The sequence below is a fragment of the Neopelma chrysocephalum genome, unplaced genomic scaffold, assembly GCF_003984885.1.
Source record: "Neopelma chrysocephalum unplaced genomic scaffold, ASM398488v2 Primary Assembly neopelma1_143, whole genome shotgun sequence".
NCBI lineage: Eukaryota > Metazoa > Chordata > Aves > Passeriformes > Pipridae > Neopelma > Neopelma chrysocephalum.
Genome location: NW_020897805.1, coordinates 310,066 through 327,500, shown reverse-complemented (window position 1 = coordinate 327,500; position 17,435 = coordinate 310,066). Strand labels below are relative to the sequence as shown.

The window sequence follows — 17,435 nt, the reverse complement described above, 5'->3', positions numbered from 1 at the left end:
CTTGCTAGGTTATATTTTCTAAAAGTCTGTAGATCCGTTATTCCAGTATGAATGTCCTCTTCTGATAGTCCGCTTATACAAGTGTTCGTAGCCTGTAAATGAATCTGTATTGTAGCAGCCTGTTTGGTGTCAACCACTGAACAGCTATAGGACTTGGGGTCACAGCCTGTCTTCATCATGGACTCATGGTTGGTTTTGAATGTGGATCCCAGAGCTCAAATATTTTTGGTGCCATCACCAGCCACCCGATTGCAATTCTTGATCCTGTGGTTAAATATAAGCAGACAAATTTCTGATCCACCTCAGTGCACAATGGTGTCTCCTTGGTTTTTGCATTCATTTCCCAAGAGTGAATAAATCATTTCTAAGCACCCGTTCCCAGGGAAGAAGTTGATTTCTTCCTACTATGTCCATGATGAACAAGGATACTCACATTATTTCTTATTATTTGGGTGCACACAGTGTGCACTTCACTTTGAAGCATGAAAGTATTATTTATCTTTTGCTACTCTAAGGAGTGGCTACACACAATACACTTAGTGGGCATTGTTGCCTGTTTAATGTTCAAACAAAAAAAAAAAGTTAGTTTCTTTGTGTGACTGTGCTGCACTGAGTTGCCTGCTGGGACTCGGACTCCTGTGTGGTGGATGTGGTGTGTGCACGTAGAGAGCATGTGGTGAAATGGCTCCAAGCAGCCACTGAATGAGGCTCTTGGGGCCACCCTGAATTTTTAGTAGGGAGGCTGTTGAGTTACTTTGCTTTGGACCTTTGGGAAACTCTTTGTAGAGCTCAGAACTGTCTCCCAAGTGATAATTCAGCACCATCCTCACCAGATGTCCCTTTTGCACAGGTCAGCTAGTTGCTGTGTGCCATGGAGCAACCACAGCCTATCTATACTTTAGCATTCTTCCTGGCCGTGGTCATGTAGGCACAGTGCACAGTTGCTTGGAAGTCACTCCACAGGGATATCCAGGATACCAGACAGGGAAGGTGCTTGAGCAGGAGCTGTAATAACTAAGACATGGCAGCAGCAAAGATTCATCTGTGTCCACCTGGGGAAGGACTTTCCACTCTGTGGGGAAAGGAGGCCCTATCTCTGTAGCTGCAGAGCAAGGAGAGCCCTGGGGAGCAGGCATGGTGCTAGAGTGCTCCTCCCTGCCTTCCCTTCCAGGCCAGGCTTTGTGGCAAGGGCTCTGCTGATCCCGCATTTGTCTAAATGTGGCACCACAGAAATTTTAGTGCAACTGTAACTGGAGGGTTTGTGACTGCTGTCACTGTAATTATCTGTCTGGTCAATAAAATGAAGGGTACTGAGTGCCGGCAGTTTGGGGGAATGAAGACTGACTTAATTACAGCAACCAAATCTCTCACATCTCTCCCGTCCACTGAAACACCAGCCGCCTTCATGTGCTGCCCTTTAACAGAGCTGCCTATCATGCATCTAAACAAACAAGTAGGGAAGACAGAGGGGAGATTGTTTGTCAGGGATGTGTCTTTGCGAGGGAGGAGCAGCAATATCTGCAGGAGGGACTGAGGTGAAACCCAACATCAAAGGCAAGAGGCTGTCAGCACATTTAACTTTACAGAAAACCTTCTCCTAATAAAAAAGGAATGACCTCATTACTACGGACACTAACAGTTCCCAGGGGAACACCAGGAGACTGCTGCCTGCACTTTTAATATTCACTTTACAAACAAATGGGAAACCTTGAAATAATTTCGGTGTTGTTCTTGGCAAGTTGTTACAATACTGTGTCCTTATAAAAATCATTTAAGAATTTATGTAGTGTGAGTCTACTTTTCATCTGGTGCTTTTTGTTGCTATCAACCTCCCTCCCTCTCACTGTTCCAATCCTGTGGGAAAGACCAAGATGCCCGTGGAGTGAGATGCTGATCGCCTCAGCAGGTTCGTCAGGAGGCACTGTTTAGCTTGGCTCTGACTGCTGAGAGAGAGGACCCATTTCTGGAGGAGATGTTTGAAAACTCTATCTGGACCTGGGCCACAGAGAGCAAGCAACGTCCTATCAGGAGGGTGAAGGGCAGGGGAAGCTTGGAGTTGGCCACAGAACTGGGGTAGGTGTGCAGAAGGGAGAGCCGAGCAGTGGAAGCTGGAAGGACCCTGGCTGTGGCAGCCCAGGATGCAGCCTTGGTGTGAAGTGGTGTGAGGATGCAGTTTGGGCCACGTCAGAGCTCTTCTCCTCTCAGCTTCTCCTGGCAGGAGTCACCATAGGCAATAATGCCAGGAAAGCTAGCGTGGAACAAATCTGTGTCTCTTCCAAGCCTCTGTGAAAGCATCAGGGAGACAGAGAAAATGCTGCTGCAAACTGAAAGAATACATGCAAAGTGTGAGGCTGTTCAGTCAGCCAAATATCTCTGCAAATTACATGAACGGTTTCTTTTCATGGGCTAGACTTTCTCCTCAAGTTACCACAGTCTGAGTGACCAGAAATCTTCCCCAGTGTTTCCTTGGTCTTACATTTGCTGTGTGGTACCTGAGGGAGGTTTGCAGAAATGGTTTCATTGACTCTTAGTGGGGAAAAATACTTTGTACTGGAAATAAGCCCTTACAGATGATGCCTCAAGCTATTCAGTAGCAGTCCACAAACTCTCACCTGCACTTAGCTGGTGTGCAGCCTGCGGAGTACCCCTTCCTCTCCTGGCATCTGCCCATGTGTATGTGCAGTGTCAGGCACACCTCAACACACCCATGAAAATGTAAATGTGCATACATATATGTAATTTAACCCCCAATTGCCTATCCACAAACACACACCAAAGAGCTTGCTTCTGTGCATCTCAGTATGTTCCTCCTGCTCATATAGGGCCATCCATCCCTTGTGCAGATTTGCTGCCAATTCTGACAGTCGTATGCAACACAATTTTATGCCTTGGGTTCATCCTCTGTACAGCCATCCATGACACCAAACTGTGGGAAAAGCAGCTCATACTTGATTATCTGTTATTCACTTTACCTGTTTCTCTAGATACTACTTAGCATCACTTCATCCCAGACTTAGTTTGTCTGAGCTTGGGTTTTTTTGACTACTGCTGCAATGCAAAAGGCAAGTACCTGCTGTTCCTCTAGGCTTTCTAACAGAAGGATAAAGTACAAAAGATGAAAATGTAATGATGGTAAGTAGCTTGTGGGAATGACACCATTCATTGGTACTCTAGGTATCAAAGTACTCACTAACGAGCAATTTACAAAAGACACTGTTGAGTCATTGTGAAGGAAATCACTGAGTGCTGTGAGCAGGAGAGTGCAGACGGCTTCATGCAAGCGTGAGCTATTGCCCAGGAGCTGCCGATTGCAGTTGTGAGCTATGCAAGGACTGCAGGCAGCTCTTTCCACTTCCACACTCTCCTCTGTGGATGTCTGGGAGCAGATGTTCATTCACCCTCTGCAGAATCCTACCAGTTGCCCACATCATGTGGGCAGAGCTAAGTCCGCACAGAGGTCTAAGCAAACTGGCATCCCTGTCTTCTACATCCAGGAAATGGTGAGGCATCTTTCCTTGTACCAGCTAAATATCTCTAATAGGCATGTGGATCTAGCATTTTGTTTTCCTTATCTTCTTTCTTCCCAAATATTAGAATGGTAATGGACAAAATCTGCTCTGACAGTTTTTCATTGTCAATTTGTCATTGAAAACCTTGACTAAATGGTTCCTTTCAAGTGCAGAAAAGATGCTCTTTAAAGCATAGCAATAAGATCCAGGCAAACTCTGCTCAATTGTTACTTCTTTGAAACCCAAATTTCGCATAGGGTAGAGCTGGAAGTTCTATATGGTTTGTAAAGATCTTAGAAATCTATGTACCAAACACTACAGGAAAAGCCAGATATTAATACAGAAAGATGGGCCAGATCTCTCTTTGCTTGAATGATGTAAATAAGCTTTTCTGGGTGAGTGTGAAGGGAGTTGCCCTGTGTCAAACTTCAGAGACAGTGATATGAATCACCGAAATGCTGTTTTGCAAAGGTCCTAGGCACTTCTATAAAGTTGTACTTCACTGTGGTTTTCTCTTGACTTGTTTTGGCATGTTTGCTTATTCTTATTATCTGTTATGGCTATTCTTATTATCTGTTATGGCAAGTTTCATCTAAATACTAACAGAAATTTGAAGATGTTAATTAAAAAGGAAGATATTCCAAAGCACAAGTGCTCATTTGTGCACATGCCCACATATTTGTAAATAATGCCACATGTGCTGGTGGTCATTTTGTCTTTGATGGGACACATCACCACAGCTCAACCTGTAGGTTCACATTATTGCCAGCAAGTGAAAAGTAGGATGATGGTCTTCCAAAGACCATCGTCATCAACTTCACTGAACTCCCAGATAGACTTTTACATGCACACCCCTTTAGCACCTTCCAGTACCTAAAGGAGCCTACAGGAAAGCTGGAAACAGACCTTTTACAAGAGTATGTAGTGATAAGACAAGGGGAAATGGCTTCATACTAAGAGATGACAGGTTTAGATTAGATATTAGGGAGAAATTCTTTACTGTGAGGATGGTGAGACACTGGAACAGGTTGTCCGGAGAAACTGTGGCAGTCTCATCCCTGGAATTGTTCAAGACCAGGTTGGATGGGCCTTTGAGCAACTTGGTCTAGTGCAAGATGTCTGTGCCCATGGCAGGGGGGTTGGAACTAGATGATCTTTAAGTTCCCTTCCAACCCAAACCATCCTATGATTCTGTGATCTAACCTTGAGCAAAGATACAGCTAGGCAGTGAATTAAAAACCAGCTAGGTATGTGTCCAGAAAGTGCAAGTGCAAGTGGTCATACAAAAGTCCAAATGCTAGACCATAAGGAAGGTTGTAACTAGTGGTTCAAAGAGAACCAGTAGGAAATCTGGGGTCACTGTCTGGCTCTGACACAGACTTCCTTTATGTCCTTGCCTCATTCACTTAATTTAGCTATTCTCCAGCTAAGGCAAGGAGACAATAGTACCTCCTTAATGGTCTTATGAAGGTCTCTTGAGACTGTGGAGAGAGAGAACTTGACTCCCTCTGTGTTTATATACTCCTGAGCAAAAGGGATTCCAGATTATAAATGCCTGGGTCTGCTGCTGCTCCCCAAAGTAATTGTATCAAATATATGGACCAACAATAAAACTTCGCAACGTTTTCCCATTTGGGGTTAAAGGATGTATTTCATTCAACAACCTGGAATGTAAAGTGTGGCTATAGTTTTGAGCTCTTGTTTCTTGTTTTGGTTTGTTTTGTTTGAGTTTTTTCTATTTTTGGTCAATGAAGTAAAATTCAAAGTGCTTACCCCCTTCTTGTTTTAAATCAAGAGGGTATCCCTTTAAGAAACAATTACTCATTCAAATTTTCTTCTGTGACATTTTAGGGTCTTTCTTCCTCTAACGAAATGGTCGCAGTTCAGTCACACACCTGGCAGAAGTTCTTTAGCCCTGTCAGCTGCAATTTTCCAGAGAAACCTCTTTGCTGGATAATTCCTCATGAGGCTGGAGGAGAGGGCAGGTTTGTGTAGCCGTCTGCATTGGAGGGTAATATTGCCCTCCTCCTGTGATTGCCTGTTGACTTTTGGAGTGTGGGACACTGAATAACCCAAAAAAGAGATATCACCTGTGAGCAAGGAGGTAAGAGCAAGTACTCTTGGTGAGATGATGTTATTCTCTGGACAATTCTTCTGCCTTTCTAGGCGGGACAGTGTGGCCTCTTTAACCCCATCACTGGATCAGTGCTCCGAAATTACACTAGTGTAATCATCCCACTTGAATTAAGCAACTCCTGGCTTCTGACTCCACAATCCAGCCTTGGGCATCCCCTCTTAGCCTGATGCCTGCATCCCCCTCTTCCTCCCTCTCCCTTGAAGCCCCCTGCTTGTGGACTCCTTGATATTTTCCAGTCCTTCCCTAATGAGCACTGCAGAATTACAGCTAATTAAGGATGTAAATGATGCTGGAGAGGGAGAGAGAGGGAGAGGATGGGAAGGGGTGGGGGGGAGGGCAGCTACTTGCTGTGTGCAACTCTGCAGTAAAGTGTCTCCTACCTCAGCAGAAAAGTTATCGCAGGAGACAATGTCAACTTTACGGAGGTGGGGAGGGCCCTTTGCGTGGCTTCATCCCTGCCTGCAATAACTGCTGCCTCTCTTTTATGTGTCAGCACTGCAGATGCTGATGTCCTCCCTCCCAAATGCTGCTTTGTCAGCTGGTGCTGTCATCGAGCCCTGGTCTCCTTCTCTGGAACTTGCCACCACTCTCATCCATGTGTCGCCTGGGGTGTGAAAGGCTCAGAAGACCTCAAAACATTCCTGTTCTCTGGGTGAGCAACCTGTTGTGTCCCTCTTGCTTGCAAAGGGATTTTGGGTCAGGTCCACCTCCAGATTTAGAAAGGACACCGTTGTTCAGGAGGGGAGTGGATTTTGGCCACTTCTCCTAGGCACCAGGGCACCTGCCTCTCTGGGCTGCCACCTGCCAGTGCTGGTCCTCAGCCACTGCTCCCCGGGGCAGGATTAGGGCTAAGTCCCTTATCTCTGCAGTGGTGGCCGGTGACTGGGACAACACGTCTTGCGGGGTGACACACACTGGTGGCTGGAGCTGACAACTCAGGCCACACAACCCTGAGATACGTGGTTGCTCACACATGGGAGCTGGTCTGGTTTGCTTTAGGAAATGCTCCTGAAGGGATCAGTGGGGGTACTGGAGAAAAGCAGAGTTCATCCAGCAAGGGGTTGCAAGCCCTCCACCCCACCAGCAGCCTTGGCTGGCAGCTCCTGCCCACGCCAGGGAGCCAAGAGTCAGCTGTCTGGCAGCCCTGCATTGGGGAGAGATGGTTCTGCTGGCTCTGAGCAGCTGTTTGAACCCATTCCAGTCTCTCTGGGTCCTCCCGAGTACGTTTCCAAGCACTCTGGGTCCCTGTTGGAGTATTTCTCTGCACATTGCCCAGATCAATGAGTTGCGAAGGGAGACTTGCCCCAGCCCCACAGCCAGTCCGTCTGTCTGTCCCCTGCCTGGCTGAAGCAGGAATGCCCACCCCGGGTCAAGGGGAGATGGCATTGGGTGGCAGCAACGGCGGCGGTGGGTTTTGTTGTTGTTTCCCCAGAGCGCTGTGCAATATATTCTGATTTTTTTTCTTGTCATTAAGCCAGTGCCTCGGAGATGATGATGTAGTCCCTATGTGGGCCGCAGAAAGCACTTCGAGCCGTGCTGGAGTCGTGCTGGGTGGCTCTGATAGCAGAGCTAATGGGAGCGAATGGGATGCAACGAACTGTTCTAATGACACCAGCCAGGGAAGAGACAACAGTAAGAATAAATAAATGTTAACTATTTTCCTCTTCCAGACATTTGCATCTATTGCCATTAAGTTCATTTAAATAAGAGAGAGAGCGAGAGAGAAGGGGAAACTTACTACTACTCTTAATAACAAGTGTCTAAAAATAAATTAGGATGCTGGGATGCACTTAAGGCATTTTAAAAATAAGTCTGATTTCTTCCCCCTTTCCTCTTTTTTTTCCAAGTTGGAGGGTTTTAATTTGGGCCAAGTAATTTTGGTGCAAACGCTTGGGCGCCTTTCGTTGGGAAATTGGGAGGAATGCAAACAAGATTTCACTTCATTAAACAGGGGCAAACAGTAGAGAAATTGCACTTACTTATGGAAATGACTTTTAAACATGAACAGCATTTACTTGCATTGCCTTGTGCTGATTTTTTTTTTTTAAAAGATTATACATGTGAATAATTCACTGCGGGCCAATTAGATGATGATTTCATTTTTAACCTCTCTTCCTTGCCATCTTGCTCGCTGTCCCTTTCATTGCAATTTCCACCCTCTTCCTTCCTTTCAATAAATTAATAAAGATCAAATAATCCCTCTCCCTGTGGTGCCAAGAGCTAGCTTCTGTGAAAGGGTGTAAGGTGAGAAATCAGAGGATCACCGTCTCTGCTGAACTGACCTGTGATGCAGCAGAAATAACTCCATGGGATTTCTAGAAGCAGAACCGCACCCATGTGTTCAGGAATAAGGAATGGGAAGAATGAAAAATGGACAGGAATGAAAGGTGGAGACAGACCACAAGGATCTCCATGCTGTCTGCATGCAGAATGAGGTGCTGGAGAGAGGCTGAGCAAGCAGGATTTACCCTCTGTGAGGCTCCATTGATGCTGACAGGATCACACCAGCGTGAGTTTACTCTGGCCAGGCTAAAAGCAGCACTCAGATGGGTGACTCCATGGCATTGCTGGGGATAGAATGATGCCCTGAAACTCTTCATCATCCCTGGGCCCAGATGCAGGCCAAAAAGATGTGGGGCCACTGCTTGAACCAGGGAACAATGGCCTGGGATGTGAGAAGAAGCCAGAGGAAGGTAATTTTGACTTTTGCCGGGGCCTGTGGCAAGTGGACCTTACAGCAAATGGATAGAGAGTTCCCCATGAGGCCTCAGTGTTTTTCCCCATCTAACAGATGTTAGAGATTCTTGCTGCTATTAACGCACGTGTCAGGGCTTTCCCAAGCTTCCTGCAGAAAGCAGTCTGTGGGATTTCATGACAGCAGGATCTGCCAAAACTTTCAGGGTGCTGGGAAGAAGTTCCAGAAGAGACTGGCTCCCTCTGGTCTCAACTTTGCTGCTTCTGCATTTCATCAGATGCCTGCCAGCTTAAAAGCAGCATTGGAAGACTCTATCCGTGCAGACCCCAGTCATGCTTATAGGAAGGCAATATCTGTCCTCAAAAAAGTTTTTTTTCCCAAATATTTAAATCCTGGAGCTCTTTACAGTAATTAAAGTATGTAATGCAGAGCCTTAAAGCCTCTAAAAACATAATAAAAATATATGTAATTAATTAATTAATTAATTGTAAAAAATCAGCCGATCTACCTGTTTCATTTCTTACTTGACTTTTACCTGTGTTTCTTATCTAGCTTTTAGGTCTCATTCCTACATATGGCCCACTCTACAGCAAATGTGACTGCTGTCTTCCTTTCATCTACCCCAAAATGAAGGAGAAACTTTGGTACCTTCCCAGTGAAACTTCCAGTCCCCTGTCGCTGCCAGGACAAGGGTGAATTGGAATATCTTCCCTCCCTGCATCACCCAATGCACACCTCTTTTCTTAGCTAAGCAAGAAGCTTTTCCCTGGTGCCAATAGAGACACACTGCAGAAGAGTCACTGCTGATAGGGTCTGTGCCAGTCCTGTGGGGTGAGTATCTGTCCTGTCTTCTTCTCCTTACAGGTAGGAAAACAGAGGCATGGAGCAGGTAGGACACCTGTTTGCTCCTGTATACCCTGACCAAGCATAGTCAGCAGTGGGAGAGCTGGGACCTCAGTCAGAAGCAGGACTGTCCATAATTTAATTTCTTGTTAAGCTCTCATTTTAAAGGTTATTTTAATGAAAAAGATCTTCCTGAGAGGCTCCCCTCCACATGACTGGTAGATGTCACAGCACTATGTCACCACTTTCTTCACCCCTGTCTCTGCTGTCTCTGAAGCCTTCACCATCTTCCTCCAGGAACTCCTTTCTTGCACTGTCCCAGCCTCATCCCTCCAAACTGCTTCCCAGGATGTTTCGTGGTCATTTTGTCAGTGTTTGCTTTCTCAACAGATCAGATTCCCAGCCCTTCTGTGCTTCAGTGTTTTTATGGCTCTTCACTGGTTACAATTTTAGGGGGGAGGAGGTGGCTGCAAGCAATGACCTGTGATTTCCAGGGAAGGGGAGAGCAAGGAAACTTCAAGCAGCATGGCCTCCTGCTGGGAGCAGTCCCTTTTAGAGCCCTTGTGTCAATTATGGCTTTCAGAGACACTTCCCCACTCTATTTGTTTACCCTGGGGAAGCTCAGCATGCCCCTTCAGGGCTGAAGGCATGCAAATTCACTCTCGAGGCAATGGCACAAAGGTCTTTCAGTCTAGGCTTGAGAACTTTGCATTGCCTATTTCTGGTTCAACCTACAGCACCAGGACCTAAGCTCCACGAAACAGGTTCTCCTTTCCCTGGTGAAAAGGCTTTCACTTTCAGGCTCCTCTGCAGTTCTGTTGTACCTGGCATCCTCCAGCTGAGGCTGGAGTTGAGGAACACAGAGACAGCTGTGAGCCCATGTTAACAGCAGTCAGTGATGCCTTAGCTCTGCGCCTGATGCTGCTGGCTGTAGTGTTGGGTACAGGACATTTTCTAGCCCCACAGAACTGTTCCTGACAGCTATTCCAAACAAATTCCAGCATAGACTCTTTTATCCTGGATTATCCACACTTGGAGTTATTAAGAGACATCTTCCTGAGAAGCTTTGTGGAGAGAGAAGCCCAGAAACACCAGCTATGAAACAGCATGTTGTGTGCTGAGCTCTCTCTGCAGGAGAGGTGTTTCCATCTGCTACACAACTCTTGAATTCAAGAATAGGACCCTACAGGCTGTTTGGTACCTCTGTTGACCTCAGCAGGCTTACCACCAGGGACAAGTTTAGCTCTATGCACTCATTAACCTGCTTCCCCTGAGGTACCTGCGAGGCCGAGAGCTGTGTGAGGTGGACACCCTCAGCAGTGGCACTTCAGCTGCAGCACTTTGCAATGGGCACTCTCTTGATGATCTGCTTGTGCAGCACCTGGAACTGGGGGACAGTAGTGGGTCCTGACCATCCCCATGTCCACGAGAGCCATGGGGATCAACTAGTGGCAAGGCAAGGCAAGCCAAAGCAAGGCAAGTTCTCTGTTCTCTGTGCAATCAAGAAGTCTTGGGCTGAGGAGGACTTCAGAGGTTACTGGTGTATCTAACACTGAAATGAGCTTTGTTCCTTTCTTCAGCCTCCTAATAACAGACACTGTCTCTGGGCACTGAATTAACAACCTCAGGTAGAGGTGAGGAAGTGTCAGACATTGTTATTGACATTCCTGCTGACACCCTCCCTTCAGACACTGCATCCCTGGGGGCTGGAGAGTGCTGGGCTGGGCTCCCTGGACAAGGGTCAGAGAAGATGCTGGACTGAGGCCTCCCAGAAAGATTTCTACCCGCAGCTGCATTTTTTGAGAAGATCCACCCTTGTTTCCCATATGGGCTCTACAGAGAAGTAGCAGCAGTGGTGGAGTGCTGATGACATTGGAGAGCTGCTAGTCATGCTGCCAAATACCATCAGGTCTTGAAAGGTAACTTGCCAGCATCCCCTGGGTGACTTATATGTTTCTTTTCTAAGCCCAGCAGGTGTAAGCCTTGAAGTGGGGTAAGCACATCCATTTCACCTCATCATTGGTGGAAGCCATATGATTAAGAACTGGCTGAAACATGACATTTTCCGCAGTGAATTCCAAATGATGTTCAGTTTGAGCAGAGCAGGGACAGTTTCCTCTCACCAAAACTTGTATGAGAGCGTATTTTTTATAACAACTGAAAAATCCTTCCATTAAACAGAAAAGCCCCTTTTATTTAGCTTTAAAAAGAATTTGAACTATTGATAGGTAAGAAAAAAATAATCTGGACATCTTTTCTGATTTATTGTGTTTAAAATATAAATACAGAGTATGTTTCTGGAAATTATCTTCCATTGGAGAAAAACTGAAGTCTTACAGGGCTATATAATAAAGCAGAAATATTTAGAGCAAAGAGGAAAAAAACCCCAATGTTTCTGAAAGAGGTTTGGAAGGAAACATGGAAAGCATAAATTGGTAAATGTAGAAATCCTCTCCTGCTTTTCAATTCTCAAAATCTAGAGCAGGGAGATTTTGGATATCAGCAACTCTTTGCTTTATAGAAATGATAAAGCCACACTGGTACTGTGCCCTCATAATGTGTATCAATTGACATTATAGAAGCATACAGACTTTAAAAAATGCATTTTGTCTTCTCTTTCTTCTCCTCCTTCCCAAAGACAGATCAATTTCTTTGTCTGCTTTGCACAAGTGTGAGGACACCAAGACACGGAGATGGGAGTGGTCTTGCCCAAGGTCACACTGCAAACAAATTATCATGGCAAGAGTCACTTATCAGTTGCTGTGAGGAACAGCAGAGGAAAATGTGGTCCACCCTCATATGTTCCACTACCACCATGGCACTGTGTTCCAGATCCACTCTGTGAGTATCAAATTGTCTTGCCATCTCTGACAAGCAGATGAAACAAAGAAAGAGGCTGGTCCAAAATGACTTCTGCTGCTTGCAAAGGGAGAAACTTGGGGTGTCACTGGCTGGAGATACCCCAGATTTCTGAGAAGACTTGTGCCACAAATTGTGGCACATGCATCATGTGGCTGTTTTTTCCTGATCATGGGGTCATGTGCAAGGAAATAAGTAAATGGTAGGAAAGCCAACGGGAAAAGAACAGTTATTCTTCTGGGGCCCTGGCAGAAGGAATAAGAATGTGGGAGTACCTGGGAAGGCCAGGGAGCAAAAATCCTGAAACACCTTTTAACCCATTTGTTCTGCATTTTCCACTCTGTAGATCCTGCTCCCCTCTTCCCTCCCCCTCCCCCAGCTTGACTAGTAATTCAGGAAGAAGAGGCCAAGGAGAGTAATATCACGCTGGAGATAGGACTGGAAGGGCAGTAATTTAGAATCAGAGGCTTATAGTATTATTGCCTGCAAAGCCATTCATGGGAAATGATTCCAACCATCCCCATTCCGCTACCCCCCTCCCCATCCTGCTCTCCTTGCTCTGCAATAACAATAACAGAAATGCCTTCAGGAGGCTTTTCTACTCAAAATGCAGGCAAAGGAGTGCTTTTCTTCACCACCCCTCTTCTTTCCCTTCTCCCTGCACTCAGTTGTCCCCCCTGCTTCCAAGCTTAACCGCTGCTCCCCCCCCTCCCCCCCCCCCCCCCCCCAGGATAAAAAAATAAAAATAATAATAGGGGTAATAAGAGAGGAGGTAATGGAACGTTCTCCAACTGGGCACATGTCAGAAGCCATTATATGTGGTGCAGATTTGCATAATTCAAGAAGCATCAAATTAAATTTGCATAATTCCTTTGATTACACTTGTTATTAAATGTAAGTGACATTGATTTACAAAATGGCCCAATATAAGGTTAATAGCAAATGTCACCTTCCAGCAGGGTGAATAGGGTGCGTGTGTGGTGGTGGTGGTGATGGAGGAGGGGGAGAGGGGGGCCTGGGGAGGAAGGCAAGCAGACAATTGATTTCTGCTCCTCTCTCTTCCTTAAAGGGCTCAGGTCTCCTTTGCAGAGGAGCCCTCGGCTCTCCAAGGGCTGCACTTGGCTTTCACGTGCGTGCAGTGTCATTAAGCGGGCCTGCCAAGTGGCATCGATGCCATGACTCTGCCACCTCCTCCTCTGCGCTGAGGCATGGTGTGGCCATTGAGCCAGCTCCTGATGGGAGCCAGGCAGGATGGAAGGAGCAGAGAAAGCCAAAAAGTCTCCCTCTCAGGCCCAGGCATGCTTGGTGGGCAGGAAGAGTGACTTGGAAGGCATCTTTGTAGGAAGTTCCCATTGAGGGAAGTTTTTTAAAATGATAAGTGAGCTGGACCCGGGCTGTCGCCAGCTGGCAGGACACCCTGTACATCTGCTGGGAAAGCACTGTGAGGGAGTGAGAGTGATGCGAGGAACAGGGCCTGAAATGCCAGCTCTGGTGGCAGAGATTACATGGTAAAAACACATCTGTGATTACGGCAAGACCTGTAAATTAAATATAGACCTGCAGCCAAAGATGAAAGACTCTGTGCAGTACATACAGAGCTAATGGTGATACAGGCCCGTCACCACTGTCCCCTTCCTTAGCCTGGTATGACAGGACCTGGCATCAAACACTACCAGGGTACCCTGGGGGCTGTATCCATTTTGCTAACATGGACCTCAGACCATCTCAAACACTTGCCTTGTGAGTAGACTCCATCTCTGAATATCTTTTTGCCTCTCTTAATTCTGTATTTTTGTCCAGACAGGGCATGTGATTTCATGCAGGGAAACTGACTGGTAAAGTTATGTGAGCACCTGAAGACTGTAGTGATAAAGTCATAAGTGTACCAGAACTGTGTGAAAAGCAGACTTCTAGTCACAGGCAGTTCCAAAGACATGCATACCTGGCCATAACCTGGTTTTGGTTCTGCTGAAACTTTTTTTGCAAATCAGGAGGCTGGCTGAGAGGGAAACAGGGACCCACAGCATCCCTTTTGATTCATTTAAATGTCTCGTTCAAGGTGAAAAAGGATGCTTCTTTTGGTGTCTGAACTCTGTAAATATTGTCTAATAGCATCCAGACAAATTAGAAATAAATGTCACTCTGTACATCAGAAGGGTTTTTTGGAATGTGTCAAAAGAAAAGGCACCCAGTTTTCTGGAATATTTTTTTCAAGGTTTTTTTTTTCTTACTTTGAACAACACCATCTGCTGTAAATGCCGTGAATTCACAGGATACCCCAACCAGCTCAGATGTGAAGTTTTCCTAAGAAAAAGTGTCCCAAGGAAAAATATCTCTCAGTTGATGTCCATGTCTCCATGAAAGAGGTAAAGACCAGCAGCAAGTGAGGAAAATGCTTGATCCCAGGCCCACTAACACCAACAGGATTGTCCATCTGCAAGGGGAGCCATGATGATAAAGCTTACATTAGTGGGAGAGGCTTTGGAGTACCTACTGAATCTGCTGCTATTAGAGCTTTGGCAGCCACAGAGGAGCATTGTTCATATGCAGTAAAATGGTAACAATGACAAGATATTACAGCACATGGACTGCACAGGAATCCTACACTTAGAATGGCAGGTGTGGGGGATATTATGCATGATCTGGTATATATACTGATGATAGGTGGTGTTTACAGCAGGAAGGACACAGTGATTGGTTTATAATTCCAGGTAGAGGTTTTTCGGCCATTTGCAGCTGATTTTTGTGTTCTCCTCATCAGCTCTCTAAAGCTCTAGAAGTCCATGCCTAAGATGAAATCAGTGAACCCACTTTTCAGATCCCAACATAATAATGTGAAGCCAGGTCTCATAATCTAGATGATCATCTACTGAACAAGAGATGTGAAATGTATTTTACAGGCCTTTGGGCAATCTAAAAGGAAGCTGCCATATGCACTCTTCTAATGCCCTACACATTGTCCCACATCCATCAAGGAGCGTTGCCTTGCTACATCCCAATCATCTAATGCTTGCTCCACAGCAGAAAATATTTATGACCCTCCTGAACACAGATTCTCAAAGGTACCCAGTGATTTGGGGTGCCCATCTTCAGGCAGTTGAAGAAAATATCTTTTTGAGATTAAGCACATTTGTGGTGGCTAATGGCTCAGGCCTGGGTCCATTTCTGTTGTGAGAAAGACAGAAGATGAAGTGTGTAGATTTGGTGAATGGACACAGAGGAGTGGATGGAATATGCGGGTCCATTGTGCACACCCTGGATTCCCTGGGAGCATGAAGGAGGTGTCTTTGTGTGATGTCAAGGGATTGCTCTTTACTTTGAATATTTGTGTCTGTTGAGCAGGTGTTGTGTTTCCCTCTACAAAGCAGCATTCCCACATGGCCTGTTGACAGGCCCCTTAATGCAGAAGATGCAGGTTGTATTCCCAGCCCTGTCAATCCAATGCTCTCTACTGCATCCCTCCCACACCCAGGAGCATCTTGGCTGGTTAGCCTGCAAACTCTTTGGACCTCAGCTTCAGATCCCTCTGTGTGCTCTCACAGAGTGCTTCGCACAATGGTTCCCAAGTTATGTGACTCTTGCCTTCCCTGTGGGGCTGGTATGGTTGTTTGAGCAGGTCCTGACCCAGACCCTGAGGCTACAGGGGTGTTGCATTGCCTGAAAACCAGTTGCTGGCAACACAGTTTTACATGGTACCAAGCAGGGTGTTCCTCTGCAACAGCTCTGTCTTGAAACTCAGTGTCAATTACAATCCCAGGCCATCATGCCACCTCTGACATGGGGATGCTGACTTGAATGTGGAGAGTGAGAGGCTTGTTTTAAACATGGATTAAGGGGCTGTGAAATTTGCTGCCAGTTTTGGAGGTGCAAGGAATCCCAGCCCAGGCATGGCTGGTGCTCACATGTGCAATTGCATCCTGAGCTATTTTCATGCCAGCATAAGCCGTAACTCTCCCAGGTCAAAGTTGGCATGGGCAGAGACAGTTAGCACTGGCAGCTGCTGCTCCTGCTTTGCCAGGGGAAAGGGTCATTTCTTTTCCCTTCCACTTGCTACTTTGGCAGCTGCCGGGCTGGTACAGAGCTCCCCTTGCTGTCAGGAAGATGGGGAGCCGAGCTGGAGCCCCCGAAAGCTGGCAGCAGGCAATCAGGCAGTGAAGAGAGAGAGACTCTTATTAAGGGTAACCCTGGCTCTTGCTGACAATTGCTGACATCGTCATATTTAGCACCCGCATGCAGCGAGCCTGAGAGACACTCACGCACTGGGTGAGCCAACTGCAAATTAATCGTCAGTTCATTACTGCTCTGTGCCTTTCATCCTGACAGCAGCCTTTCAAACGTGGATATAATTGGAAGGGTCCATGTGGCAGGAATTTGGTGAGGGCTGGGAGGGAGAGACCTCAGCTCCCCCTCTCCTTTCCTCTCCCTCCCTTTCTCAGACCAAGTTCTGGGAACAAACAGCAAGCTTAGGACAGGCTGATGAAGGAAATTAATCTCTCCTGCCCTTGTATCTCATCCCTGCCACCTACACCCCTTGACATACGTTGAGGTCTTCATACCAGGAGATCTGTTTACATCCAGGAGGTTCCCTCGAGCTATAATTACCCTCAGCTTGCAAACAAAGTGTGCAGAATAGCAGGGTTGCCTGTGAGAACTTGAATATGTGCATCATTGTTATTGCTGGTGGTGGGTATTACTGTTGTGGTTATTACTGTGCTACTGGGAGGCCCCATCACTGCATTATGCAGGCAGAGTGGAAAGTGAATCTGCAGCTAGGGAGGCTTTTACAGGCATGGGCCAAGGCTGTGGAGCAGAGTTTGGAGTGTAGGGGGGACAGAAATGACTCCCAGCATGCTTGGGACCTCATTCTCTGAAAAAAGACACAAGCCCTTGGATTTTATTCATCATGGCATGGGACAGAGCACCATTCTTCACCTCAGTTTTCCTCATGGTCAGGGTGATGTAAATATGCTCATCCTTGTCATGGGAACAGCCAACCCTGAGACACCATGGAGTGGAGTTAGTATCTGCTTCTCTAGACTGTATGGCAGGAGGGGTCTGCTCTGACAAAGCCATGGGGAATGAAATTCCCCTGGGGGTGAACATCCATGGCATATGAAGTGTGGGGTGGGGCTGAGTTTTTGTTTGTGTTTTGATTGACATTAGAAAAAGGTATTAAAATAAATTGTTAATGCAATCCCAATGTCCTGTTTGCCACACTTGAAAACAAAGGGGAGGGGTTTCTTGAAACTCTGGTTTTGTAATAGGAAGCCATGCTTGTGGGCAAGTGATGGAGATGCCTAGGGGCCGTCAGGAAAAAGTGCTTTTTTTTGAAACCCCTTCGGAGAGAAACAGCATTGGAGCACTTCTGGGAAGTTGGTTTCTTCCTTTTTTC

The 17,435-nt window shown here is 46.3% G+C and overlaps 1 long non-coding RNA gene across 1 annotated transcript; it reads left to right on the top strand.

The window, feature by feature from the left end:
* The first annotated feature begins 4,669 nt into the window (after positions 1–4,669).
* LOC113975784 lies at positions 4,670–7,264 on the top strand. Its single transcript, XR_003536921.1, has 3 exons — positions 4,670–5,613; positions 6,140–6,298; positions 7,121–7,264. It is a non-coding gene; the product is annotated as an uncharacterized LOC113975784 (long non-coding RNA).
* Positions 7,265–17,435: the final 10,171 nt, after the last annotated feature.